The sequence below is a fragment of the Brachyhypopomus gauderio genome, unplaced genomic scaffold, assembly GCF_052324685.1.
Source record: "Brachyhypopomus gauderio isolate BG-103 unplaced genomic scaffold, BGAUD_0.2 sc46, whole genome shotgun sequence".
NCBI lineage: Eukaryota > Metazoa > Chordata > Actinopteri > Gymnotiformes > Hypopomidae > Brachyhypopomus > Brachyhypopomus gauderio.
This window is the reverse complement of record NW_027506872.1, coordinates 2,641,972-2,666,971: the sequence shown is the minus strand read 5'-3', so window position 1 is coordinate 2,666,971 and position 25,000 is coordinate 2,641,972. Positions and strand designations below refer to the sequence as shown.

Genomic DNA, 25,000 nt, shown 5'->3' with positions numbered 1-25,000 from the left:
CTCGCTTACGGCCATGCCACCCTGAGAACGCCCGATCTCGTCTGATCTCGGAAGCTAAGCAGGGTCGGGCCTGCTTAGTACTTGGATGGGAGCCCGCCTGGTAATACCAGGTGCTGTAAGCTTTTTCTTTGCTCACAAATGGTGACTTTCATGTTTGCTTCTTCTGTCTATTTGTGATTCGTCACTCAGGGTTTTTTTATTATTCTTACCTCTCTATCGCTCTATCTGCCCCCCCCCAAAAAAAACTAGCATGCAGAAACATGCGTCCAGCTAAGAGGAAACGTCGACACGCAGGCTTGGTCCTCTGCAATACTGCGCATGAGCACAGCTGGCGTGCTTAAGTTGTAGCCTCTGTATTTACTCAACGCATGGACGGATAGCTATAGCTAGTTCACCTTATCTTCTTGAAGGAACTCACCGTTGTTCACCTAACCATACAGCCGTATACATATAAATGCCCCATGCAGAGAAACGTTGTATAATTATCCCTCCAAAAAAACCCAACTTTTTTTGCAGCAATTCAATTACACTCAATTATGCAGTTACACAGCTAAATAAGCACCTGTCACATTGCTGAGAGTAACAGGTTAAAGCAAATGAAAGAAAAAACAGCAAAGGCATTGTGTAAGACGCGATTTGATCATTTGGTGAACTCTGTATAATCACTTTGTGAAAGTCTTGTATAAAAGGGTCATTTTAAACCTCCTCACTCGCTTACGGCCATGCCACCCTGAGAACGCCCGATCTCGTCTGATCTCGGAAGCTAAGCAGGGTCGGGCCTGCTTAGTACTTGGATGGGAGCCCGCCTGGTAATACCAGGTGCTGTAAGCTTTTTCTTTGCTCACAAATGGTGACTTTCATGTTTGCTTCTTCTGTCTATTTGTGATTCGTCACTCAGGTTTTTTTTATTATTCTTACCTCTCTATCGCTCTATCTGCCCCCCCCCAAAAAAAACTAGCATGCAGAAACATGCGTCCAGCTAAGAGGAAACGTCGACACGCAGGCTTGGTCCTCTGCAATACTGCGCATGAGCACAGCTGGCGTGCTTAAGTTGTAGCCTCTGTATTTACTCAACGCATGGACGGATAGCTATAGCTAGTTCACCTTATCTTCTTGAAGGAACTCACCGTTGTTCACCTAACCATACAGCCGTATACATATAAATGCCCCATGCAGAGAAACGTTGCATAATTATCCCTCCAAAAAAACCCAACTTTTTTTGCAGCAATTCAATTACACTCAATTATGCAGTTACACAGCTAAATAAGCACCTGTCACATTGCTGAGAGTAACAGGTTAAAGCAAATGAAAGAAAAAACAGCAAAGGCATTTTGTAAGACGGGATTTGATCATTTGGTGAACTCTGTGTAATCACTTTGTGAAAGTCTTGTATAAAAGGGCCATTTTAAACCTCCTCTCTCGCTTATGGCCATACCACCCTGAGAACGCCCGATCTCGTCTGATCTCGGAAGCTAAACAGGGTCGGGCTTGCTTAGTACTTGGATGGGAGACCGCCTGGGAATACCAGGTGCTGTAAGCTTTTTCTTTGCTCACAAATGGTGACTTTCATGTTTGCTTCTTCTGTCTATTCGTGATTCGTCACTCAGGTTTTTTTTATTATTCTTACCTCTCTATCGCTCTATCTGCCCCCCCCAAAAAAAAACTAGCATGCAGAAACATGCGTCCAGCTAAGAGGAAACGTCGACACGCAGTCTTGGTCCTCTGCAATACTGTGCATGAGCACAGCTGGCGTGCTTAAGTTGTAGCCTCTGTATTTACTCAACGCATGGACGGATAGCTATAGCTAGTTCACCTTATCTTCTTGAAGGAACTCACCGTTGTTCACCTAACCATACAGCCGTATACATATAAATGCCCCATGCAGAGAAACGTTGCATAATTATCCCTCCAAAAAAACCCAACTTTTTTTGCAGCAATTCAATTACACTCAATTATGCAGTTACACAGCTAAATAAGCACCTGTCACATTGCAGAGAGTAACAGGTTAAAGCAAATGAAAGAAAAAACAGCAAAGGCATTTTGTAAGACGGGATTTGATCATTTGGTGAACTCTGTGTAATCACTTTGCGAAAGTCTTGTATAAAAGGGCCATTTTAAACCTCCTCTCTCGCTTTTGTCCATACCACCCTGAGAACGCCCGATCTCGTCTGATCTCGGAAGCTAAGCAGGGTCGGGCCTGCTTAGTACTTGGATGGGAGACCGCCTGGGAATACCAGGTGCTGTAAGCTTTTTCTTTGCTCACAAATGGTGACTTTCATGTTTGCTTCTTCTGTCTATTTGTGATTCGTCACTCAGGTTTTTTTTATTATTCTTACCTCTCTATCGCTCTATCTGCCCCCCCCAAAAAAAAACTAGCATGCAGAAACATGCGTCCAGCTAAGAGGAAACGTCGACACGCAGGCTTGGTCCTCTGCAATACTGTGCATGCGCACAGCTGGCGTGCTTAAGTTGTAGCCTCTGTATTTACTCAACGCATGGACGGATAGCTATAGCTAGTTCACCTTATCTTCTTGAAGGAACTCACCGTTGTTCACCTAACCATACAGCCGTATACATATAAATGCCCCATGCAGAGAAACGTTGCATAATTATCCCTCCAAAAAAACCCAACTTTTTTTGCAGCAATTCAATTACACTCAATTATGCAGTTACACAGCTAAATAAGCACCTGTCACATTGCTGAGAGTAACAGGTTAAAGCAAATGAAAGAAAAAACAGCAAAGGCATTTTGTAAGACGCGATTTGATCATTTGGTGAACTCTGTGTAATCACTTTGTGAAAGTCTTGTATAAAAGGGTCATTTTAAACCTCCTCTCTCGCTTACGGCCATACCACCCTGAGAACGCCCGATCTCGTCTGATCTCGGAAGCTAAGCAGGGTCGGGCCTGGTTAGTACTTGGATGGGAGACCGCCTGGGAATACCAGGTGCTGTAAGCTTTTCCTTTGCTCACAAATGGTGACTTTCATGTTTGCTTCTTCTGTCTATTTGTGATTCGTCACTCAGGTTTTTTTTTTTATTCTTACCTCTCTATCGCTCTATCTGCCCCCACCCCCCCCCCCCCCCCAAAAAAGAACTAGCATGCAGAAATGTGCGTCCAGCTAAGAGGAAACGTCGACACGCAGGCTTGGTCCTCTGCAATACTGCGCATGCGCACAGCTGGCGTGCTTAAGTTGTAGCCTCTGTATTTACTCAACGCATGGACGGATAGCTATAGCTAGTTCACCTTATCTTCTTGAAGGAACTCACCGTTGTTCACCTAACCATACAGCCGTATACATATAAATGCCCCATGCAGAGAAACGTTGCATAATTATCCCTCCAAAAAAACCCAACTTTTTTTGCAGCAATTCAATTACACTCAATTATGCAGTTACACAGCTAAATAAGCACCTGTCACATTGCTGAGAGTAACAGGTTAAAGCAAATGAAAGAAAAAACAGCAAAGGCATTTTGTAAGACGGGATTTGATCATTTGGTGAACTCTGTGTAATCACTTTGTGAAAGTCTTGTATAAAAGGGCCATTTTAAACCTCCTCTCTCGCTTATGTCCATACCACCCTGAGAACGCCCGATCTCGTCTGATCTCGGAAGCTAAGCAGGGTCGGGCCTGCTTAGTACTTGGATGGGAGACCGCCTGGGAATACCAGGTGCTGTAAGCTTTTTCTTTGCTCACAAATGGTGACTTTCATGTTTGCTTCTTCTGTCTATTTGTGATTCGTCACTCAGGTTTTTTTTATTATTCTTACCTCTCTATCGCTCTATCTGCCCCCCCCAAAAAAAAACTAGCATGCAGAAACATGCGTCCAGCTAAGAGGAAACGTCGACACGCAGTCTTGGTCCTCTGCAATACTGTGCATGAGCACAGCTGGCGTGCTTAAGTTGTAGCCTCTGTATTTACTCAACGCATGGACGGATAGCTATAGCTAGTTCACCTTATCTTCTTGAAGGAACTCACCGTTGTTCACCTAACCATACAGCCGTATACATATAAATGCCCCATGCAGAGAAACGTTGCATAATTATCCTTCCAAAAAAACCCAACTTTTTTTGCAGCAATTCAATTACACTCAATTATGCAGTTACACAGCTAAATAAGCACCTGTCACATTGCTGAGAGTAACAGGTTAAAGCAAATGAAAGAAAAAACAGCAAAGGCATTGTGTAAGACGCGATTTGATCATTTGGTGAACTCTGTATAATCACTTTGTGAAAGTCTTGTATAAAAGGGTCATTTTAAACCTCCTCACTCGCTTACGGCCATGCCACCCTGAGAACGCCCGATCTCGTCTGATCTCGGAAGCTAAGCAGGGTCGGGCCTGCTTAGTACTTGGATGGGAGCCCGCCTGGTATTACCAGGTGCTGTAAGCTTTTTCTTTGCTCACAAATGGTGACTTTCATGTTTGCTTCTTCTGTCTATTTGTGATTCGTCACTCAGGTTTTTTTTATTATTCTTACCTCTCTATCGCTCTATCTGCCCCCCCCCAAAAAAAACTAGCATGCAGAAACATGCGTCCAGCTAAGAGGAAACGTCGACACGCAGGCTTGGTCCTCTGCAATACTGCGCATGAGCACAGCTGGCGTGCTTAAGTTGTAGCCTCTGTATTTACTCAACGCATGGACGGATAGCTATAGCTAGTTCACCTTATCTTCTTGAAGGAACTCACCGTTGTTCACCTAACCATACAGCCGTATACATATAAATGCCCCATGCAGAGAAACGTTGCATAATTATCCCTCCAAAAAAACCCAACTTTTTTTGCAGCAATTCAATTACACTCAATTATGCAGTTACACAGCTAAATAAGCACCTGTCACATTGCTGAGAGTAACAGGTTAAAGCAAATGAAAGAAAAAACAGCAAAGGCATTTTGTAAGACGCGATTTGATCATTTGGTGAACTCTGTGTAATCACTTTGTGAAAGTCTTGTATAAAAGGGTCATTTTAAACCTCCTCACTCGCTTACGGCCATGCCACCCTGAGAACGCCCGATCTCGTCTGATCTCGGAAGCTAAGCAGGGTCGGGCCTGCTTAGTACTTGGATGGGAGCCCGCCTGGTAATACCAGGTGCTGTAAGCTTTTTCTTTGCTCACAAATGGTGACTTTCATGTTTGCTTCTTCTGTCTATTTGTGATTCGTCACTCAGGGTTTTTTTATTATTCTTACCTCTCTATCGCTCTATCTGCCCCCCCCCAAAAAAAACTAGCATGCAGAAACATGCGTCCAGCTAAGAGGAAACGTCGACACGCAGGCTTGGTCCTCTGCAATACTGCGCATGAGCACAGCTGGCGTGCTTAAGTTGTAGCCTCTGTATTTACTCAACGCATGGACGGATAGCTATAGCTAGTTCACCTTATCTTCTTGAAGGAACTCACCGTTGTTCACCTAACCATACAGCCGTATACATATAAATGCCCCATGCAGAGAAACGTTGCATAATTATCCCTCCAAAAAAACCCAACTTTTTTTGCAGCAATTCAATTACACTCAATTATGCAGTTACACAGCTAAATAAGCACCTGTCACATTGCTGAGAGTAACAGGTTAAAGCAAATGAAAGAAAAAACAGCAAAGGCATTTTGTAAGACGCGATTTGATCATTTGGTGAACTCTGTGTAATCACTTTGTGAAAGTCTTGTATAAAAGGGTCATTTTAAACCTCCTCTCTCGCTTACGGCCATACCACCCTGAGAACGCCCGATCTCGTCTGATCTCGGAAGCTAAGCAGGGTCGGGCCTGGTTAGTACTTGGATGGGAGACCGCCTGGGAATACCAGGTGCTGTAAGCTTTTCCTTTGCTCACAAATGGTGACTTTCATGTTTGCTTCTTCTGTCTATTTGTGATTCGTCACTCAGGTTTTTTTTTTTATTCTTACCTCTCTATCGCTCTATCTGCCCCCACCCCCCCCCCCCCCCCCCCCCAAAAAAGAACTAGCATGCAGAAATGTGCGTCCAGCTAAGAGGAAACGTCGACACGCAGGCTTGGTCCTCTGCAATACTGCGCATGCGCACAGCTGGCGTGCTTAAGTTGTAGCCTCTGTATTTACTCAACGCATGGACGGATAGCTATAGCTAGTTCACCTTATCTTCTTGAAGGAACTCACCGTTGTTCACCTAACCATACAGCCGTATACATATAAATGCCCCATGCAGAGAAACGTTGCATAATTATCCCTCCAAAAAAACCCAACTTTTTTTGCAGCAATTCAATTACACTCAATTATGCAGTTACACAGCTAAATAAGCACCTGTCACATTGCTGAGAGTAACAGGTTAAAGCAAATGAAAGAAAAAACATCAAAGGCATTTTGTAAGACGCGATTTGATCATTCGGTGAGCTCTGTGTAATCACTTTGTGAAAGTCTTGTATAAAAGGGTCATTTTAAACCTCCTCTCTAGCTTACGGCCATACCACCCTGAGAACGCCCGATCTCGTCTGATCTCGGAAGCTAAGCAGGGTTGGGCCTGCTTAGTACTTGGATGGGAGACCGCCTGGGAATACCAGGTGCTGTAAGCTTTTTCTTTGCTCACAAATGGTGACTTTCATGTTTGCTTCTTCTGTCTATTTGTGATTCGTCACTCAGGTTTTTTTTATTATTCTTACCTCTCTATCGCTCTATCTGCCCCCCCCAAAAAAAAACTAGCATGCAGAAACATGCGTCCAGCTAAGAGGAAACGTCGACACGCAGGCTTGGTCCTCTGCAATACTGCGCATGCGCACAGCTGGCGTGCTTAAGTTGTAGCCTCTGTATTTACTCAACGCATGGACGGATAGCTATAGCTAGTTCACCTTATCTTCTTGAAGGAACTCACCGTTGTTCACCTAACCATACAGCCGTATACATATAAATGCCCCATGCAGAGAAACGTTGCATAATTATCCCTCCAAAAAAACCCAACTTTTTTTGCAGCAATTCAATTACACTCAATTATGCAGTTACACAGCTAAATAAGCACCTGTCACATTGCTGAGAGTAACAGGTTAAAGCAAATGAAAGAAAAAACAGCAAAGGCATTTTGTAAGACGGGATTTGATCATTTGGTGAACTCTGTGTAATCACTTTGTGAAAGTCTTGTATAAAAGGGCCATTTTAAACCTCCTCTCTCGCTTATGTCCATACCACCCTGAGAACGCCCGATCTCGTCTGATCTCGGAAGCTAAGCAGGGTCGGGCCTGCTTAGTACTTGGATGGGAGACCGCCTGGGAATACCAGGTGCTGTAAGCTTTTTCTTTGCTCACAAATGGTGACTTTCATGTTTGCTTCTTCTGTCTATTTGTGATTCGTCACTCAGGTTTTTTTTATTATTCTTACCTCTCTATCGCTCTATCTGCCCCCCCCAAAAAAAAACTAGCATGCAGAAACATGCGTCCAGCTAAGAGTAAACGTCGACACGCAGTCTTGGTCCTCTGCAATACTGTGCATGAGCACAGCTGGCGTGCTTAAGTTGTAGCCTCTGTATTTACTCAACGCATGGACGGATAGCTATAGCTAGTTCACCTTATCTTCTTGAAGGAACTCACCGTTGTTCACCTAACCATACAGCCGTATACATATAAATGCCCCATGCAGAGAAACGTTGCATAATTATCCCTCCAAAAAAACACAACTTTTTTTGCAGCAATTCAATTACACTCAATTATGCAGTTACACAGCTAAATAAGCACCTGTCACATTGCTGAGAGTAACAGGTTAAAGCAAATGAAAGAAAAAACAGCAAAGGCATTTTGTAAGACGGGATTTGATCATTTGGTGAACTCTGTGTAATCACTTTGTGAAAGTCTTGTATAAAAGGGCCATTTTAAACCTCCTCTCTCGCTTATGTCCATACCACCCTGAGAACGCCCGATCTCGTCTGATCTCGGAAGCTAAGCAGGGTTGGGCCTGCTTAGTACTTGGATGGGAGACCGCCTGGGAATACCAGGTGCTGTAAGCTTTTTCTTTGCTCACAAATGGTGACTTTCATGTTTGCTTCTTCTGTCTATTTGTGATTCGTCACTCAGGTTTTTTTTATTATTCTTACCTCTCTATCGCTCTATCTGCCCCCCCCAAAAAAAAACTAGCATGCAGAAACATGCGTCCAGCTAAGAGTAAACGTCGACACGCAGTCTTGGTCCTCTGCAATACTGTGCATGAGCACAGCTGGCGTGCTTAAGTTGTAGCCTCTGTATTTACTCAACGCATGGACGGATAGCTATAGCTAGTTCACCTTATCTTCTTGAAGGAACTCACCGTTGTTCACCTAACCATACAGCCGTATACATATAAATGCCCCATGCAGAGAAACGTTGCATAATTATCCCTCCAAAAAAACCCAACTTTTTTTGCAGCAATTCAATTACACTCAATTATGCAGTTACACAGCTAAATAAGCACCTGTCACATTGCTGAGAGTAACAGGTTAAAGCAAATGAAAGAAAAAACAGCAAAGGCATTTTGTAAGACGGGATTTGATCATTTGGTGAACTCTGTGTAATCACTTTGTGAAAGTCTTGTATAAAAGGGCCATTTTAAACCTCCTCTCTCGCTTATGGCCATACCACCCTGAGAACGCCCGATCTCGTCTGATCTCGGAAGCTAAACAGGGTCGGGCTTGCTTAGTACTTGGATGGGAGACCGCCTGGGAATACCAGGTGCTGTAAGCTTTTTCTTTGCTCACAAATGGTGACTTTCATGTTTGCTTCTTCTGTCTATTCGTGATTCGTCACTCAGGTTTTTTTTATTATTCTTACCTCTCTATCGCTCTATCTGCCCCCCCCAAAAAAAAACGAGCATGCAGAAACATGCGTCCAGCTAAGAGGAAACGTCGACACGCAGGCTTGGTCCTCTGCAATACTGTGCATGAGCACAGCTGGCGTGCTTAAGTTGTAGCCTCTGTATTTACTCAACGCATGGACGGATAGCTATAGCTAGTTCACCTTATCTTCTTGAAGGAACTCACCGTTGTTCACCTAACCATACAGCCGTATACATATAAATGCCCCATGCAGAGAAACGTTGCATAATTATCCCTCCAAAAAAACCCAACTTTTTTTGCAGCAATTCAATTACACTCAATTATGCAGTTACACAGCTAAATAAGCACCTGTCACATTGCTGAGAGTAACAGGTTAAAGCAAATGAAAGAAAAAACAGCAAAGGCATTTTGTAAGACGCGATTTGATCATTTGGTGAACTCTGTGTAATCACTTTGTGAAAGTCTTGTATAAAAGGGTCATTTTAAACCTCCTCTCTCGCTTACGGCCATACCACCCTGAGAACGCCCGATCTCGTCTGATCTCGGAAGCTAAGCAGGGTCGGGCCTGGTTAGTACTTGGATGGGAGACCGCCTGGGAATACCAGGTGCTGTAAGCTTTTCCTTTGCTCACAAATGGTGACTTTCATGTTTGCTTCTTCTGTCTATTTGTGATTCGTCACTCAGGTTTTTTTTTTTATTCTTACCTCTCTATCGCTCTATCTGCCCCCCCCCCCCCCCCCCCCAAAAGAACTAGCATGCAGAAATGTGCGTCCAGCTAAGAGGAAACGTCGACACGCAGGCTTGGTCCTCTGCAATACTGCGCATGAGCACAGCTGGCGTGCTTAAGTTATAGCCTCTGTATTTACTCAACGCATGGACGGATAGCTATAGCTAGTTCACCTTATCTTCTTGAAGGAACTCACCGTTGTTCACCTAACCATACAGCCGTATACATATAAATGCCCCATGCAGAGAAACGTTGCATAATTATCCCTCCAAAAAAACCCAACTTTTTTTGCAGCAATTCAATTACACTCAATTATGCAGTTACACAGCTAAATAAGCACCTTTCACATTGCTGAGAGTAACAGGTTAAAGCAAATGAAAGAAAAAACAGCAAAGGCATTTTGTAAGACGGGATTTGATCATTTGGTGAACTCTGTGTAATCACTTTGTGAAAGTCTTGTATAAAAGGGCCATTTTAAACCTCCTCTCTCGCTTATGGCCATACCACCCTGAGAATGTCCGATCTCGTCTGATCTCGGAAGCTAAGCAGGGTCGGGCCTTCTTAGTACTTGGATGGGAGACCGCCTGGGAATACCAGGTGCTGTAAGCTTTTTCTTTGCTCACAAATGGTGACTTTCATGTTTGCTTCTTCTGTCTATTTGTGATTCGTCACTCAGGTTTTTTTTATTATTCTTACCTCTCTATCGCTCTATCTGCCCCCCCCAAAAAAAAACTAGCATGCAGAAACATGCGTCCAGCTAAGAGGAAACGTCGACACGCAGGCTTGGTCCTCTGCAATACTGCGCATGAGCACAGCTGGCGTGCTTAAGTTGTAGCCTCTGTATTTACTCAACGCATGGACGGATAGCTATAGCTAGTTCACCTTATCTTCTTGAAGGAACTCACCGTTGTTCACCTAACCATACAGCCGTATACATATAAATGCCCCATGCAGAGAAACGTTGCATAATTATCCTTCCAAAAAAACCCAACTTTTTTTGCAGCAATTCAATTACACTCAATTATGCAGTTACACAGCTAAATAAGCACCTGTCACATTGCTGAGAGTAACAGGTTAAAGCAAATGAAAGAAAAAACAGCAAAGGCATTGTGTAAGACGCGATTTGATCATTTGGTGAACTCTGTGTAATCACTTTGTGAAAGTCTTGTATAAAAGGGTCATTTTAACCCTCCTCTCTCGCTTACGGCCATACCACCCTGAGAACGCCCGATCTCGTCTGATCTCGGAAGCTAAGCAGGGTCGGGCCTGGTTAGTACTTGGATGAGAGACCGCCTGGGAATACCAGGTGCTGTAAGCTTTTTCTTTGCTCACAAATGGTGACTTTCATGTTTGCTTCTTCTGTCTATTTGTGATTCGTCACTCAGGTTTTTTTTATTATTCTTACCTCTCTATCGCTCTATCTGCCCCCCCCAAAAAAAAACTAGCATGCAGAAACATGCGTCCAGCTAAGAGGAAACGTCGACACGCAGGCTTGGTCCTCTGCAATACTGCGCATGCGCACAGCTGGCGTGCTTAAGTTGTAGCCTCTGTATTTACTCAATGCATGGACGGATAGCTATAGCTAGTTCACCTTATCTTCTTGAAGGAACTCACCGTTGTTCACCTAACCATACAGCCGTATACATATAAATGCCCCATGCAGAGAAACGTTGCATAATTATCCTTCCAAAAAACCCCAACTTTTTTTGCAGCAATTCAATTACACTCAATTATGCAGTTACACAGCTAAATAAGCACCTGTCACATTGCTGAGAGTAACAGGTTAAAGCAAATGAAAGAAAAAACAGCAAAGGCATTGTGTAAGACGCGATTTGATCATTTGGTGAACTCTGTGTAATCACTTTGTGAAAGTCTTGTATAAAAGGGTCATTTTAAACCTCCTCTCTCGCTTACGGCCATACCACCCTGAGAACGCCCGATCTCGTCTGATCTCGGAAACTAAGCAGGGTCGGGCCTGCTTAGTACTTGGATGGGAGACCGCCTGGGAATACCAGGTGCTGTAAGCTTTTTCTTTGCTCACAAATGGTGACTTTCATGTTTGCTTCTTCTGTCTATTTGTGATTCGTCACTCAGGTTTTTTTTTTTATTCTTACCTCTCTATCGCTCTATCTGCCCCCACCCCCAAAAAAGAACTAGCATGCAGAAATGTGCGTCCAGCTAAGAGAAAACGTCGACACGCAGGCTTGGTCCTCTGCAATACTGTGCATGAGCACAGCTGGCGTGCTTAAGTTGTAGCCTCTGTATTTACTCAACGCATGGACGGATAGCTATAGCTAGTTCACCTTATCTTCTTGAAGGAACTCACCGTTGTTCACCTAACCATACAGCCGTATACATATAAATGCCCCATGCAGAGAAACGTTGCATAATTATCCCTCCAAAAAAACCCAACTTTTTTTGCAGCAATTCAATTACACTCAATTATGCAGTTACACAGCTAAATAAGCACCTGTCACATTGCTGAGAGTAACAGGTTAAAGCAAATGAAAGAAAAAACAGCAAAGGCATTTTGTAAGACGGGATTTGATCATTTGGTGAACTCTGTGTAATCACTTTGTGAAAGTCTTGTATAAAAGGGCCATTTTAAACCTCCTCTCTCGCTTATGTCCATACCACCCTGAGAACGCCCGATCTCGTCTGATCTCGGAAGCTAAGCAGGGTCGGGCCTGCTTAGTACTTGGATGGGAGACCGCCTGGGAATACCAGGTGCTGTAAGCTTTTTCTTTGCTCACAAATGGTGACTTTCATGTTTGCTTCTTCTGTCTATTTGTGATTCGTCACTCAGGTTTTTTTTATTATTCTTACCTCTCTATCGCTCTATCTGCCCCCCCCCAAAAAAAACTAGCATGCAGAAACATGCGTCCAGCTAAGAGGAAATGTCGACACGCAGTCTTGGTCCTCTGCAATACTGTGCATGAGCACAGCTGGCGTGCTTAAGTTGTAGCCTCTGTATTTACTCAACGCATGGACGGATAGCTATAGCTAGTTCACCTTATCTTCTTGAAGGAACTCACCGTTGTTCACCTAACCATACAGCCGTATACATATAAATGCCCCATGCAGAGAAACGTTGCATAATTATCCTTCCAAAAAAACCCAACTTTTTTTGCAGCAATTCAATTACACTCAATTATGCAGTTACACAGCTAAATAAGCACCTGTCACATTGCTGAGAGTAACAGGTTAAAGCAAATGAAAGAAAAAACAGCAAAGGCATTGTGTAAGACGCGATTTGATCATTTGGTGAACTCTGTGTAATCACTTTGTGAAAGTCTTGTATAAAAGGGTCATTTTAAACCTCCTCACTCGCTTACGGCCATGCCACCCTGAGAACGCCCGATCTCGTCTGATCTCGGAAGCTAAGCAGGGTCGGGCCTGCTTAGTACTTGGATGGGAGCCCGCCTGGTAATACCAGGTGCTGTAAGCTTTTTCTTTGCTCACAAATGGTGACTTTCATGTTTGCTTCTTCTGTCTATTTGTGATTCGTCACTCAGGTTTTTTTTATTATTCTTACCTCTCTATCGCTCTATCTGCCCCCCCCCAAAAAAAACTAGCATGCAGAAACATGCGTCCAGCTAAGAGGAAACGTCGACACGCAGGCTTGGTCCTCTGCAATACTGCGCATGAGCACAGCTGGCGTGCTTAAGTTGTAGCCTCTGTATTTACTCAACGCATGGACGGATAGCTATAGCTAGTTCACCTTATCTTCTTGAAGGAACTCACCGTTGTTCACCTAACCATACAGCCGTATACATATAAATGCCCCATGCAGAGAAACGTTGCATAATTATCCCTCCAAAAAAACCCAACTTTTTTTGCAGCAATTCAATTACACTCAATTATGCAGTTACACAGCTAAATAAGCACCTGTCACATTGCTGAGAGTAACAGGTTAAAGCAAATGAAAGAAAAAACAGCAAAGGCATTTTGTAAGACGGGATTTGATCATTTGGTGAACTCTGTGTAATCACTTTGTGAAAGTCTTGTATAAAAGGGCCATTTTAAACCTCCTCTCTCGCTTATGGCCATACCACCCTGAGAACGCCCGATCTCGTCTGATCTCGGAAACTAAGCAGGGTCGGGCCTGCTTAGTACTTGGATGGGAGACCGCCTGGGAATACCAGGTGCTGTAAGCTTTTTCTTTGCTCACAAATGGTGACTTTCATGTTTGCTTCTTCTGTCTATTTGTGATTCGTCACTCAGGTTTTTTTTTTTATTCTTACCTCTCTATCGCTCTATCTGCCCCCACCCCCAAAAAAGAACTAGCATGCAGAAATGTGCGTCCAGCTAAGAGAAAACGTCGACACGCAGGCTTGGTCCTCTGCAATACTGTGCATGAGCACAGCTGGCGTGCTTAAGTTGTAGCCTCTGTATTTACTCAACGCATGGACGGATAGCTATAGCTAGTTCACCTTATCTTCTTGAAGGAACTCACCGTTGTTCACCTAACCATACAGCCGTATACATATAAATGCCCCATGCAGAGAAACGTTGCATAATTATCCCTCCAAAAAAACCCAACTTTTTTTGCAGCAATTCAATTACACTCAATTATGCAGTTACACAGCTAAATAAGCACCTGTCACATTGCTGAGAGTAACAGGTTAAAGCAAATGAAAGAAAAAACAGCAAAGGCATTTTGTAAGACGCGATTTGATCATTTGGTGAACTCTGTGTAATCACTTTGTGAAAGTCTTGTATAAAAGGGTCATTTTAAACCTCCTCTCTCGCTTACGGCCATACCACCCTGAGAACGCCCGATCTCGTCTGATCTCGGAAGCTAAGCAGGGTCGGGCCTGGTTAGTACTTGGATGGGAGACCGCCTGGGAATACCAGGTGCTGTAAGCTTTTCCTTTGCTCACAAATGGTGACTTTCATGTTTGCTTCTTCTGTCTATTTGTGATTCGTCACTCAGGTTTTTTTTTTTATTCTTACCTCTCTATCGCTCTATCTGCCCCCACCCCCCCCCCCCCCCCCCCCCAAAAAAGAACTAGCATGCAGAAATGTGCGTCCAGCTAAGAGGAAACGTCGACACGCAGGCTTGGTCCTCTGCAATACTGCGCATGCGCACAGCTGGCGTGCTTAAGTTGTAGCCTCTGTATTTACTCAACGCATGGACGGATAGCTATAGCTAGTTCACCTTATCTTCTTGAAGGAACTCACCGTTGTTCACCTAACCATACAGCCGTATACATATAAATGCCCCATGCAGAGAAACGTTGCATAATTATCCCTCCAAAAAAACCCAACTTTTTTTGCAGCAATTCAATTACACTCAATTATGCAGTTACACAGCTAAATAAGCACCTGTCACATTGCTGAGAGTAACAGGTTAAAGCAAATGAAAGAAAAAACAGCAAAGGCATTTTGTAAGACGGGATTTGATCATTTGGTGAACTCTGTGTAATCACTTTGTGAAAGTCTTGTATAAAAGGGCCATTTTAAACCTCCTCTCTCGCTTATGGCCATACCACCCTGAGAACGCCCGATCTCGTCTGATCTCGGAAGCTAAACAGGGTCGGGCTTGCTTAGTACTTGGATGGGAGACCGCCTGGGAATGGCCAATGACCCCCCCAAGTCCCTATCGCTCAACCTGATCATGATCGATCATCCGGGAGTTTTGCGGAATCTCCAAGTGTATATTACAGTCAAAATTCAATGGATGCTGCAGTGCTACTTCACTGTAATACTACGTAACCTTCAGACTACACAAAGCTTTTTTATGAGTTATTTAAAATTTGTTTCCATATACAAAGTATGTTATATCGTGCTCATTTACATACGTTTCAGATGTAGAAATCTAAATATTGGAATATTTAGATTAAAAATTCCAAAAACATTGTCTCTAAGGAACAAGCCAGTGACATTTCATATATATACTTACTTACTGAAACAGTTATGAACATGGCATGTAAGATTTTATCATGTTTTATGTCTCAATGTATTTAATCATGTTATCCAACTGTCCTATTTTTTTAATGCCTTCCTGGCAAAGCTGGCACATTGTGGCCAATTGTCTCAGCAGAACACCTGTGTGTGTGTGTGTGTGTGTGTGTGTGTGTGTGGTATAAGAACCATTCTGTTCATATTAAACATTGGAAAAACTTTGATACATGACTGTGTGTCTGTGTGGGTTTTTACCTGTGTGAGGTGCGTTTGTGGCACTTTGCACATAATTCCAGCATTATTTTTTTAAATATAATTCATTTCTTATTTAAGAACCTTTTCACTTAGATATTCTGTCCTCTTCACCTGTGATATTATTAGGCATATGTTGTATTAATTAAGAAGCTGAAAAATCATTATTGCACCTGGCATACAACAAATTAAAGATCAGCAACCTCGTATACCCTTACAAATGTAAATACTGGAAATAACAGATTTACAAACACCAAGAGTAGAAACTATTTTTTTTATTAATGGCATTAACAAGTATAATAATACGTGTTGCTTTCTAATTCACCTACCTCTTTAATAATTCCTCATCAACAACATTTTTGAAGTGTTCAAAGCTTTCATACACAACACCCTCAAAACCAGAAGTGGTTGATTTCCTAGTCGCCGGGCAGTAGGTGAATATTTTCTGGCTGCTTCCAGCAACAGAGTTCATGGGCGGTGTGTACCTCTTATGCTGCCCACCACATTGGTGTAATTTGCAGGCCCCACATGGTCTCGTGGATTTATAAGGTTTGCTGGGTCTGGAGGGCAGCGCAGGGGGTGGCGCTACAGGAGCGATGCGAATGCCACCTTCACTGCATGATGGCATAGGTAGCCTGTGATTGTGCAGGAACCACCAGGAGTACGGGTGCTGCAGACACTCTGGGCGGTATGGGTGTGGTCGCAGCAGGCTAGGGCCGCTTCACCAGCTCATCTAACCTGCAAATATATAACATACATGTGACAAGTGTCAGTGTGATTTATGTCCATACACAAAAGTGCTTTATATTTCCATCTTTTTAGCATGTGAAATTAAGTGCTTCTTACCTCCGCTTCTCACCACGCCTTTTACCAGCAACACGATGAACGTCCAGCATGTGAGCACAGCAGCTTGGCCTCTCCCTGTCTATAGAGAGGAATGTGTGGATACTGATGTTGCTTCAGGTGGGAGGCCAACTGTTGTTTAAAAGTGAAGCTTTTACCACACACATCACACTCATTCTCTTTTGGAACATGAAGCTTCATGTGTCTAATGAGGTTAGACTTCCCAGTGAAAGTCTTGTTGCAAACAGTGCACTCGTGAACCTTCTTCTCCATGTTTACCCTAACAAAACATACAATATAAACATGTATGTATTCATCTTTCCAATATGTGGCTATACAAAATTCTATTTCATTCTGGTTTATCTCCCTGGTTTAATAGAGAGGGAGACCGATAAATGTTTGTTTGTTTGTTTGTGTGTTAGATAGATAGATAGATAGATAGATAGATAGATAGATAGATAGATAGATAGATAGATAGATAGATAGATAGATAGATAGATAGATAGATAGATAGCTTTATTAATCCCTGGGGGAAAGTCAATTATTACAGCAGCAATGCAAAGAAAGTCAGGAATTAAATACACAATACAATAATATAGTACTGTAAATAAGAAAACTAAGACCTAATGTGTGCAAATAAGTGTTGTGAGGTAACCGAGGCAACTAAGATCAAAATAGACTGAAAATCATGAGATTCGCGTTAAGTAAAAAGTTAATGATGACGAAAATTATTAGCTAATCTAATGAAAGTGACAGAATGTGCATAAATCAGATAACGGTAATATTACTGAGCGTATATAAAATATACGCATGTAGCGACGAATGAATTACTACTTCGTGGGCATATATTGACGCGCACATTATAGTTTAACGCACGCTAAAATATATACAAAGTACAGTTAAAGATTTAAAAAGATTAGACTTACCGGGCTGAATAGACGGTGGCTTACGGCTAAGTGACGGCGGCGATGCCGATTGGGCGGTTAAGCAGAGCATCCTCAATGATTGGTGGGTTGAGCGTGGCTTCGCGCTCAATGATTGGTGTGTTGAGCACGGTGCCGCTCAATGATTGGTGTGTTGAGCGCTGAACTAGGGACTTGGATGGGAAAGTGCCTGGGAATGGCCAATGACCCCCCCAAGTCCCTATCGCTCAACCTGATCATGATCGATCATCCGGGAGTTTTGCGGAATCTCCAAGTGTATATTACAGTCAAAATTCAATGGATGCTGCAGTGCTACTTCACTGTAATACTACGTAACCTTCAGACTACACAAAGCTTTTTTATGAGTTATTTAAAATTTGTTTCCATATACAAAGTATGTTATATCGTGCTCATTTACATACGTTTCAGATGTAGAAATCTAAATATTGGAATATTTAGATTAAAAATTCCAAAAACATTGTCTCTAAGGAACAAGCCAGTGACATTTCATATATATACTTACTTACTGAAACAGTTATGAACATGGCATGTAAGATTTTATCATGTTTTATGTCTCAATGTATTTAATCATGTTATCCAACTGTCCTATTTTTTTAATGCCTTCCTGGCAAAGCTGGCACATTGTGGCCAATTGTCTCAGCAGAACACCTGTGTGTGTGTGTGTGTGTGTGTGTGTGTGTGTGGTATAAGAACCATTCTGTTCATATTAAACATTGGAAAAACTTTGATACATGACTGTGTGTCTGTGTGGGTTTTTACCTGTGTGAGGTGCGTTTGTGGCACTTTGCACATAATTCCAGCATTATTTTTTTAAATATAATTCATTTCTTATTTAAGAACCTTTTCACTTAGATATTCTGTCCTCTTCACCTGTGATATTATTAGGCATATGTTGTATTAATTAAGAAGCTGAAAAATCATTATTGCACCTGGCATACAACAAATTAAAGATCAGCAACCTCGTATACCCTTACAAATGTAAATACTGGAAATAACAGATTTACAAACACCAAGAGTAGAAACTATTTTTTTTATTAATGGCATTAACAAGTATAATAATACGTGTTGCTTTCTAATTCACCTACCTCTTTAATAATTCCTCATCAACAACATTTTTGAAGTGTTCAAAGCTTTCATACACAACACCCTCAAAACCAGAAGTGGTTGATTTCCTAGTCGCCGGGCAGTAGGTGAATATTTTCTGGCTGCTTCCAGCAACAGAGTTCATGGGCGGTGTGTACCTCTTATGCTGCCCACCACATTGGTGTAATTTGCAGGCCCCACATGGTCTCGTGGATTTATAAGGTTTGCTGGGTCTGGAGGGCAGCGCAGGGGGTGGCGCTACAGGAGCGATGCGAATGCCACCTTCACTGCATGATGGCATAGGTAGCCTGTGATTGTGCAGGAACCACCAGGAGTACGGGTGCTGCAGACACTCTGGGCGGTATGGGTGTGGTCGCAGCAGGCTAGGGCCGCTTCACCAGCTCATCTAACCTGCAAATATATAACATACATGTGACAAGTGTCAGTGTGATTTATGTCCATACACAAAAGTGCTTTATATTTCCATCTTTTTAGCATGTGAAATTAAGTGCTTCTTACCTCCGCTTCTCACCACGCCTTTTACCAGCAACACGATGAACGTCCAGCATGTGAGCACAGCAGCTTGGCCTCTCCCTGTCTATAGAGAGGAATGTGTGGATACTGATGTTGCTTCAGGTGGGAGGCCAACTGTTGTTTAAAAGTGAAGCTTTTACCACACACATCACACTCATTCTCTTTTGGAACATGAAGCTTCATGTGTCTAATGAGGTTAGACTTCCCAGTGAAAGTCTTGTTGCAAACAGTGCACTCGTGAACCTTCTTCTCCATGTTTACCCTAACAAAACATACAATATAAACATGTATGTATTCATCTTTCCAATATGTGGCTATACAAAATTCTATTTCATTCTGGTTTATCTCCCTGGTTTAATAGAGAGGGAGACCGATAAATGTTTGTTTGTTTGTTTGTGTGTTAGATAGATAGATAGATAGATAGATAGATAGATAGATAGATAGATAGATAGATAGATAGATAGATAGATAGATAGATAGATAGATAGCTTTATTAATCCCTGGGGGAAAGTCAATTATTACAGCAGCAATGCAAAGAAAGTCAGGAATTAAATACACAATACAATAATATAGTACTGTAAATAAGAAAACTAAGACCTAATGTGTGCAAATAAGTGTTGTGAGGTAACCGAGGCAACTAAGATCAAAATAGACTGAAAATCATGAGATTCGCGTTAAGTAAAAAGTTAATGATGACGAAAATTATTAGCTAATCTAATGAAAGTGACAGAATGTGCATAAATCAGATAACGGTAATATTACTGAGCGTATATAAAATATACGCATGTAGCGACGAATGAATTACTACTTCGTGGGCATATATTGACGCGCACATTATAGTTTAACGCACGCTAAAATATATACAAAGTACAGTTAAAGATTTAAAAAGATTAGACTTACCGGGCTGAATAGACGGTGGCTTACGGCTAAGTGACGGCGGCGATGCCGATTGGGCGGTTAAGCAGAGCATCCTCAATGATTGGTGGGTTGAGCGTGGCTTCGCGCTCAATGATTGGTGTGTTGAGCACGGTGCCGCTCAATGATTGGTGTGTTGAGCGCTGAACTAGGGACTTGGATGGGAAAGTGCCTGGGAATACCAGGTGCTGTAAGCTTTTTCTTTGCTCACAAATGGTGACTTTCATGTTTGCTTCTTCTGTCTATTCGTGATTCGTCACTCAGGTTTTTTTTATTATTCTTACCTCTCTATCGCTCTATCTGCCCCCCCCAAAAAAAAACTAGCATGCAGAAACATGCGTCCAGCTAAGAGGAAACGTCGACACGCAGTCTTGGTCCTCTGCAATACTGTGCATGAGCACAGCTGGCGTGCTTAAGTTGTAGCCTCTGTATTTACTCAACGCATGGACGGATAGCTATAGCTAGTTCACCTTATCTTCTTGAAGGAACTCACCGTTGTTCACCTAACCATACAGCCGTATACATATAAATGCCCCATGCAGAGAAACGTTGCATAATTATCCCTCCAAAAAAACCCAACTTTTTTTGCAGCAATTCAATTACACTCAATTATGCAGTTACACAGCTAAATAAGCACCTGTCACATTGCTGAGAGTAACAGGTTAAAGCAAATGAAAGAAAAAACAGCAAAGGCATTTTGTAAGACGGGATTTGATCATTTGGTGAACTCTGTGTAATCACTTTGTGAAAGTCTTGTATAAAAGGGCCATTTTAAACCTCCTCTCTCGCTTATGTCCATACCACCCTGAGAACGCCCGATCTCGTCTGATCTCGGAAGCTAAGCAGGGTCGGGCCTGCTTAGTACTTGGATGGGAGATGGCCTGGGAATACCAGGTGCTGTAAGCTTTTTCTTTGCTCACAAATGGTGACTTTCATGTTTGCTTCTTCTGTCTATTTGTGATTCGTCACTCAGGTTTTTTTTATTATTCTTACCTCTCTATCGCTCTATCTGCCCCCCCCAAAAAAAAACTAGCATGCAGAAACATGCGTCCAGCTAAGAGGAAACGTCGACACGCAGTCTTGGTCCTCTGCAATACTGTGCATGAGCACAGCTGGCGTGCTTAAGTTGTAGCCTCTGTATTTACTCAACGCATGGACGGATAGCTATAGCTAGTTCACCTTATCTTCTTGAAGGAACTCACCGTTGTTCACCTAACCATACAGCCGTATACATATAAATGCCCCATGCAGAGAAACGTTGCATAATTATCCTTCCAAAAAAACCCAACTTTTTTTGCAGCAATTCAATTACACTCAATTATGCAGTTACACAGCTAAATAAGCACCTGTCACATTGCTGAGAGTAACAGGTTAAAGCAAATGAAAGAAAAAACAGCAAAGGCATTGTGTAAGACGCGATTTGATCATTTGGTGAACTCTGTATAATCACTTTGTGAAAGTCTTGTATAAAAGGGTCATTTTAAACCTCCTCACTCGCTTACGGCCATGCCACCCTGAGAACGCCCGATCTCGTCTGATCTCGGAAGCTAAGCAGGGTCGGGCCTGCTTAGTACTTGGATGGGAGCCCGCCTGGTAATACCAGGTGCTGTAAGCTTTTTCTTTGCTCACAAATGGTGACTTTCATGTTTGCTTCTTCTGTCTATTTGTGATTCGTCACTCAGGTTTTTTTTATTATTCTTACCTCTCTATCGCTCTATCTGCCCCCCCCCCAAAAAAAACTAGCATGCAGAAACATGCGTCCAGCTAAGAGGAAACGTCGACACGCAGGCTTGGTCCTCTGCAATACTGCGCATGAGCACAGCTGGCGTGCTTAAGTTGTAGCCTCTGTATTTACTCAACGCATGGACGGATAGCTATAGCTAGTTCACCTTATCTTCTTGAAGGAACTCACCGTTGTTCACCTAACCATACAGCCGTATACATATAAATGCCCCATGCAGAGAAACGTTGCATAATTATCCCTCCAAAAAAACCCAACTTTTTTTGCAGCAATTCAATTACACTCAATTATGCAGTTACACAGCTAAATAAGCACCTGTCACATTGCTGAGAGTAACAGGTTAAAGCAAATGAAAGAAAAAACAGCAAAGGCATTTTGTAAGACGCGATTTGATCATTTGGTGAACTCTGTGTAATCACTTTGTGAAAGTCTTGTATAAAAGGGTCATTTTAAACCTCCTCACTCGCTTACGGCCATGCCACCCTGAGAACGCCCGATCTCGTCTGATCTCGGAAGCTAAGCAGGGTCGGGCCTGCTTAGTACTTGGATGGGAGCCTGCCTGGTAATACCAGGTGCTGTAAGCTTTTTCTTTGCTCACAAATGGTGACTTTCATGTTTGCTTCTTCTGTCTATTTGTGATTCGTCACTCAGGTTTTTTTTATTATTCTTACCTCTCTATCGCTCTATCTGCCCCCCCCCAAAAAAAACTAGCATGCAGAAACATGCGTCCAGCTAAGAGGAAACGTCGACACGCAGGCTTGGTCCTCTGCAATACTGCGCATGAGCACAGCTGGCGTGCTTAAGTTGTAGCCTCTGTATTTACTCAACGCATGGACGGATAGCTATAGCTAGTTCACCTTATCTTCTTGAAGGAACTCACCGTTGTTCACCTAACCATACAGCCGTATACATATAAATGCCCCATGCAGAGAAACGTTGCATAATTATCCCTCCAAAAAAACCCAACTTTTTTTGCAGCAATTCAATTACACTCAATTATGCAGTTACACAGCTAAATAAACACCTGTCACATTGCTGAGAGTAACAGGTTAAAGCAAATGAAAGAAAAAACAGCAAAGGCATTTTGTAAGACGCGATTTGATCATTTGGTGAACTCTGTGTAATCACTTTGTGAAAGTCTTGTATAAAAGGGTCATTTTAAACCTCCTCTCTCGCTTACGGCCATACCACCCTGAGAACGCCCGATCTCGTCTGATCTCGGAAGCTATGCAGGGTCGGGCCTGGTTAGTACTTGGATGGGAGACCGCCTGGGAATACCAGGTGCTGTAAGCTTTTCCTTTGCTCACAAATGGTGACTTTCATGTTTGCTTCTTCTGTCTATTTGTGATTCGTCACTCAGGTTTTTTTTTTTATTCTTACCTCTCTATCGCTCTATCTGCCCCCACCCCCCCCCCCCCCCCCCCCAAAAAAGAACTAGCATGCAGAAATGTGCGTCCAGCTAAGAGGAAACGTCGACACGCAGGCTTGGTCCTCTGCAATACTGCGCATGCGCACAGCTGGCGTGCTTAAGTTGTAGCCTCTGTATTTACTCAACGCATGGACGGATAGCTATAGCTAGTTCACCTTATCTTCTTGAAGGAACTCACCGTTGTTCACCTAACCATACAGCCGTATACATATAAATGCCCCATGCAGAGAAACGTTGCATAATTATCCCTCCAAAAAAACCCAACTTTTTTTGCAGCAATTCAATTACACTCAATTATGCAGTTACACAGCTAAATAAGCACCTGTCACATTGCTGAGAGTAACAGGTTAAAGCAAATGAAAGAAAAAACAGCAAAGGCATTTTGTAAGACGCGATTTGATCATTTGGTGAACTCTGTGTAATCACTTTGTGAAAGTCTTGTATAAAAGGGTCATTTTAAACCTCCTCTCTCGCTTACGGCCATACCACCCTGAGAACGCCCGATCTCGTCTGATCTCGGAAGCTAAGCAGGGTCGGGCCTGGTTAGTACTTGGATGGGAGACCGCCTGGGAATACCAGGTGCTGTAAGCTTTTCCTTTGCTCACAAATGGTGACTTTCATGTTTGCTTCTTCTGTCTATTTGTGATTCGTCACTCAGGTTTTTTTTTTTATTCTTACCTCTCTATCGCTCTATCTGCCCCCCCCCAAAAAAAACTAGCATGCAGAAACATGCGTCCAGCTAAGAGGAAACGTCGACACGCAGTCTTGGTCCTCTGCAATACTGTGCATGAGCACAGCTGGCGTGCTTAAGTTGTAGCCTCTGTATTTACTCAACGCATGGACGGATAGCTATAGCTAGTTCACCTTATCTTCTTGAAGGAACTCACCGTTGTTCACCTAACCATACAGCCGTATACATATAAATGCCCCATGCAGAGAAACGTTGCATAATTATCCCTCCAAAAAAACCCAACTTTTTTTGCAGCAATTCAATTACACTCAATTATGCAGTTACACAGCTAAATAAGCACCTGTCACATTGCTGAGAGTAACAGGTTAAAGCAAATGAAAGAAAAAACAGCAAAGGCATTTTGTAAGACGGGATTTGATCATTTGGTGAACTCTGTGTAATCACTTTGTGAAAGTCTTGTATAAAAGGGCCATTTTAAACCTCCTCTCTCGCTTATGTCCATACCACCCTGAGAACGCCCGATCTCGTCTGATCTCGGAAGCTAAGCAGGGTCGGGCCTGCTTAGTACTTGGATGGGAGACCGCCTGGGAATACCAGGTGCTGTAAGCTTTTTCTTTGCTCACAAATGGTGACTTTCATGTTTGCTTCTTCTGTCTATTTGTGATTCGTCACTCAGGTTTTTTTTATTATTCTTACCTCTCTATCGCTCTATCTGCCCCCCCCAAAAAAAAACTAGCATGCAGAAACATGCGTCCAGCTAAGAGGAAACGTCGACACGCAGTCTTGGTCCTCTGCAATACTGTGCATGAGCACAGCTGGCGTGCTTAAGTTGTAGCCTCTGTATTTACTCAACGCATGGACGGATAGCTATAGCTAGTTCACCTTATCTTCTTGAAGGAACTCACCGTTGTTCACCTAACCATACAGCCGTATACATATAAATGCCCCATGCAGAGAAACGTTGCATAATTATCCTTCCAAAAAAACCCAACTTTTTTTGCAGCAATTCAATTACACTCAATTATGCAGTTACACAGCTAAATAAGCACCTGTCACATTGCCGAGAGTAACAGGTTAAAGCAAATGAAAGAAAAAACAGCAAAGGCATTTTGTAAGACGCGATTTGATCATTTGGTGAACTCTGTGTAATCACTTTGTGAAAGTCTTGTATAAAAGGGT

General features: G+C 42.7%; 2 long non-coding RNA genes, 25 other non-coding genes and 3 pseudogenes across 27 annotated transcripts; 28 read left to right on the top strand and 2 right to left on the bottom strand.

Moving 5' to 3' along the window:
* The first annotated feature begins 3 nt into the window (after positions 1 to 3).
* Positions 4 to 122, top strand: LOC143487426 (5S ribosomal RNA). Its single transcript, XR_013124231.1, has one exon. It is a non-coding gene; the product is annotated as a 5S ribosomal RNA (ribosomal RNA).
* A 590-nt stretch (positions 123 to 712) lies between these two features.
* Positions 713 to 831, top strand: LOC143487425 (5S ribosomal RNA). The gene has a single exon (XR_013124230.1). It is a non-coding gene; the product is annotated as a 5S ribosomal RNA (ribosomal RNA).
* A 590-nt stretch (positions 832 to 1,421) lies between these two features.
* LOC143487257 (5S ribosomal RNA) lies at positions 1,422 to 1,540 on the top strand. Its single transcript, XR_013124067.1, has one exon. It is a non-coding gene; the product is annotated as a 5S ribosomal RNA (ribosomal RNA).
* Positions 1,541 to 2,130: 590 nt separating this feature from the next.
* On the top strand, positions 2,131 to 2,249 carry LOC143487388 (5S ribosomal RNA). The gene has a single exon (XR_013124194.1). It is a non-coding gene; the product is annotated as a 5S ribosomal RNA (ribosomal RNA).
* Positions 2,250 to 2,839: 590 nt separating this feature from the next.
* LOC143487230 (5S ribosomal RNA) lies at positions 2,840 to 2,958 on the top strand. Its single transcript, XR_013124040.1, has one exon. It is a non-coding gene; the product is annotated as a 5S ribosomal RNA (ribosomal RNA).
* Positions 2,959 to 3,562: 604 nt separating this feature from the next.
* LOC143487296 (5S ribosomal RNA) lies at positions 3,563 to 3,681 on the top strand. The gene has a single exon (XR_013124104.1). It is a non-coding gene; the product is annotated as a 5S ribosomal RNA (ribosomal RNA).
* Positions 3,682 to 4,271: 590 nt separating this feature from the next.
* Positions 4,272 to 4,390, top strand: LOC143487478 (5S ribosomal RNA; annotated as a pseudogene).
* A 590-nt stretch (positions 4,391 to 4,980) lies between these two features.
* LOC143487423 (5S ribosomal RNA) lies at positions 4,981 to 5,099 on the top strand. Its single transcript, XR_013124227.1, has one exon. It is a non-coding gene; the product is annotated as a 5S ribosomal RNA (ribosomal RNA).
* A 590-nt stretch (positions 5,100 to 5,689) lies between these two features.
* Positions 5,690 to 5,808, top strand: LOC143487219 (5S ribosomal RNA). Its single transcript, XR_013124029.1, has one exon. It is a non-coding gene; the product is annotated as a 5S ribosomal RNA (ribosomal RNA).
* Positions 5,809 to 6,417: 609 nt separating this feature from the next.
* LOC143487116 (5S ribosomal RNA) lies at positions 6,418 to 6,536 on the top strand. Its single transcript, XR_013123930.1, has one exon. It is a non-coding gene; the product is annotated as a 5S ribosomal RNA (ribosomal RNA).
* A 590-nt stretch (positions 6,537 to 7,126) lies between these two features.
* On the top strand, positions 7,127 to 7,245 carry LOC143487295 (5S ribosomal RNA). The gene has a single exon (XR_013124103.1). It is a non-coding gene; the product is annotated as a 5S ribosomal RNA (ribosomal RNA).
* A 590-nt stretch (positions 7,246 to 7,835) lies between these two features.
* Positions 7,836 to 7,954, top strand: LOC143487231 (5S ribosomal RNA). The gene has a single exon (XR_013124041.1). It is a non-coding gene; the product is annotated as a 5S ribosomal RNA (ribosomal RNA).
* Positions 7,955 to 8,544: 590 nt separating this feature from the next.
* LOC143487256 (5S ribosomal RNA) lies at positions 8,545 to 8,663 on the top strand. Its single transcript, XR_013124066.1, has one exon. It is a non-coding gene; the product is annotated as a 5S ribosomal RNA (ribosomal RNA).
* Positions 8,664 to 9,253: 590 nt separating this feature from the next.
* On the top strand, positions 9,254 to 9,372 carry LOC143487208 (5S ribosomal RNA). Its single transcript, XR_013124018.1, has one exon. It is a non-coding gene; the product is annotated as a 5S ribosomal RNA (ribosomal RNA).
* Positions 9,373 to 9,972: 600 nt separating this feature from the next.
* On the top strand, positions 9,973 to 10,091 carry LOC143487451 (5S ribosomal RNA). Its single transcript, XR_013124255.1, has one exon. It is a non-coding gene; the product is annotated as a 5S ribosomal RNA (ribosomal RNA).
* A 590-nt stretch (positions 10,092 to 10,681) lies between these two features.
* Positions 10,682 to 10,800, top strand: LOC143487175 (5S ribosomal RNA). The gene has a single exon (XR_013123986.1). It is a non-coding gene; the product is annotated as a 5S ribosomal RNA (ribosomal RNA).
* A 590-nt stretch (positions 10,801 to 11,390) lies between these two features.
* Positions 11,391 to 11,509, top strand: LOC143487227 (5S ribosomal RNA). Its single transcript, XR_013124037.1, has one exon. It is a non-coding gene; the product is annotated as a 5S ribosomal RNA (ribosomal RNA).
* A 593-nt stretch (positions 11,510 to 12,102) lies between these two features.
* On the top strand, positions 12,103 to 12,221 carry LOC143487294 (5S ribosomal RNA). The gene has a single exon (XR_013124102.1). It is a non-coding gene; the product is annotated as a 5S ribosomal RNA (ribosomal RNA).
* A 590-nt stretch (positions 12,222 to 12,811) lies between these two features.
* On the top strand, positions 12,812 to 12,930 carry LOC143487422 (5S ribosomal RNA). Its single transcript, XR_013124226.1, has one exon. It is a non-coding gene; the product is annotated as a 5S ribosomal RNA (ribosomal RNA).
* A 590-nt stretch (positions 12,931 to 13,520) lies between these two features.
* On the top strand, positions 13,521 to 13,639 carry LOC143487313 (5S ribosomal RNA). The gene has a single exon (XR_013124121.1). It is a non-coding gene; the product is annotated as a 5S ribosomal RNA (ribosomal RNA).
* A 593-nt stretch (positions 13,640 to 14,232) lies between these two features.
* LOC143487196 (5S ribosomal RNA) lies at positions 14,233 to 14,351 on the top strand. Its single transcript, XR_013124006.1, has one exon. It is a non-coding gene; the product is annotated as a 5S ribosomal RNA (ribosomal RNA).
* Positions 14,352 to 14,960: 609 nt separating this feature from the next.
* LOC143487481 (5S ribosomal RNA) lies at positions 14,961 to 15,075 on the top strand (annotated as a pseudogene).
* Positions 15,076 to 15,969: 894 nt separating this feature from the next.
* Positions 15,970 to 17,572, bottom strand: LOC143487073 (uncharacterized). The gene is made up of 3 exons (XR_013123895.1): positions 17,411 to 17,572; positions 16,488 to 16,566; positions 15,970 to 16,379 (listed from the first exon to the last, which is right to left on the bottom strand). It is a non-coding gene; the product is annotated as an uncharacterized LOC143487073 (long non-coding RNA).
* Positions 17,573 to 18,512: 940 nt separating this feature from the next.
* LOC143487069 (uncharacterized) lies at positions 18,513 to 20,184 on the bottom strand. The gene is made up of 3 exons (XR_013123890.1): positions 19,946 to 20,184; positions 19,031 to 19,109; positions 18,513 to 18,922 (listed from the first exon to the last, which is right to left on the bottom strand). It is a non-coding gene; the product is annotated as an uncharacterized LOC143487069 (long non-coding RNA).
* Positions 20,185 to 20,747: 563 nt separating this feature from the next.
* Positions 20,748 to 20,866, top strand: LOC143487469 (5S ribosomal RNA; annotated as a pseudogene).
* A 590-nt stretch (positions 20,867 to 21,456) lies between these two features.
* Positions 21,457 to 21,575, top strand: LOC143487421 (5S ribosomal RNA). The gene has a single exon (XR_013124225.1). It is a non-coding gene; the product is annotated as a 5S ribosomal RNA (ribosomal RNA).
* Positions 21,576 to 22,166: 591 nt separating this feature from the next.
* LOC143487461 (5S ribosomal RNA) lies at positions 22,167 to 22,285 on the top strand. The gene has a single exon (XR_013124265.1). It is a non-coding gene; the product is annotated as a 5S ribosomal RNA (ribosomal RNA).
* Positions 22,286 to 22,875: 590 nt separating this feature from the next.
* LOC143487177 (5S ribosomal RNA) lies at positions 22,876 to 22,994 on the top strand. Its single transcript, XR_013123988.1, has one exon. It is a non-coding gene; the product is annotated as a 5S ribosomal RNA (ribosomal RNA).
* Positions 22,995 to 23,602: 608 nt separating this feature from the next.
* LOC143487184 (5S ribosomal RNA) lies at positions 23,603 to 23,721 on the top strand. The gene has a single exon (XR_013123995.1). It is a non-coding gene; the product is annotated as a 5S ribosomal RNA (ribosomal RNA).
* Positions 23,722 to 24,311: 590 nt separating this feature from the next.
* On the top strand, positions 24,312 to 24,430 carry LOC143487293 (5S ribosomal RNA). The gene has a single exon (XR_013124101.1). It is a non-coding gene; the product is annotated as a 5S ribosomal RNA (ribosomal RNA).
* The last annotated feature ends 570 nt before the right edge of the window (positions 24,431 to 25,000 follow it).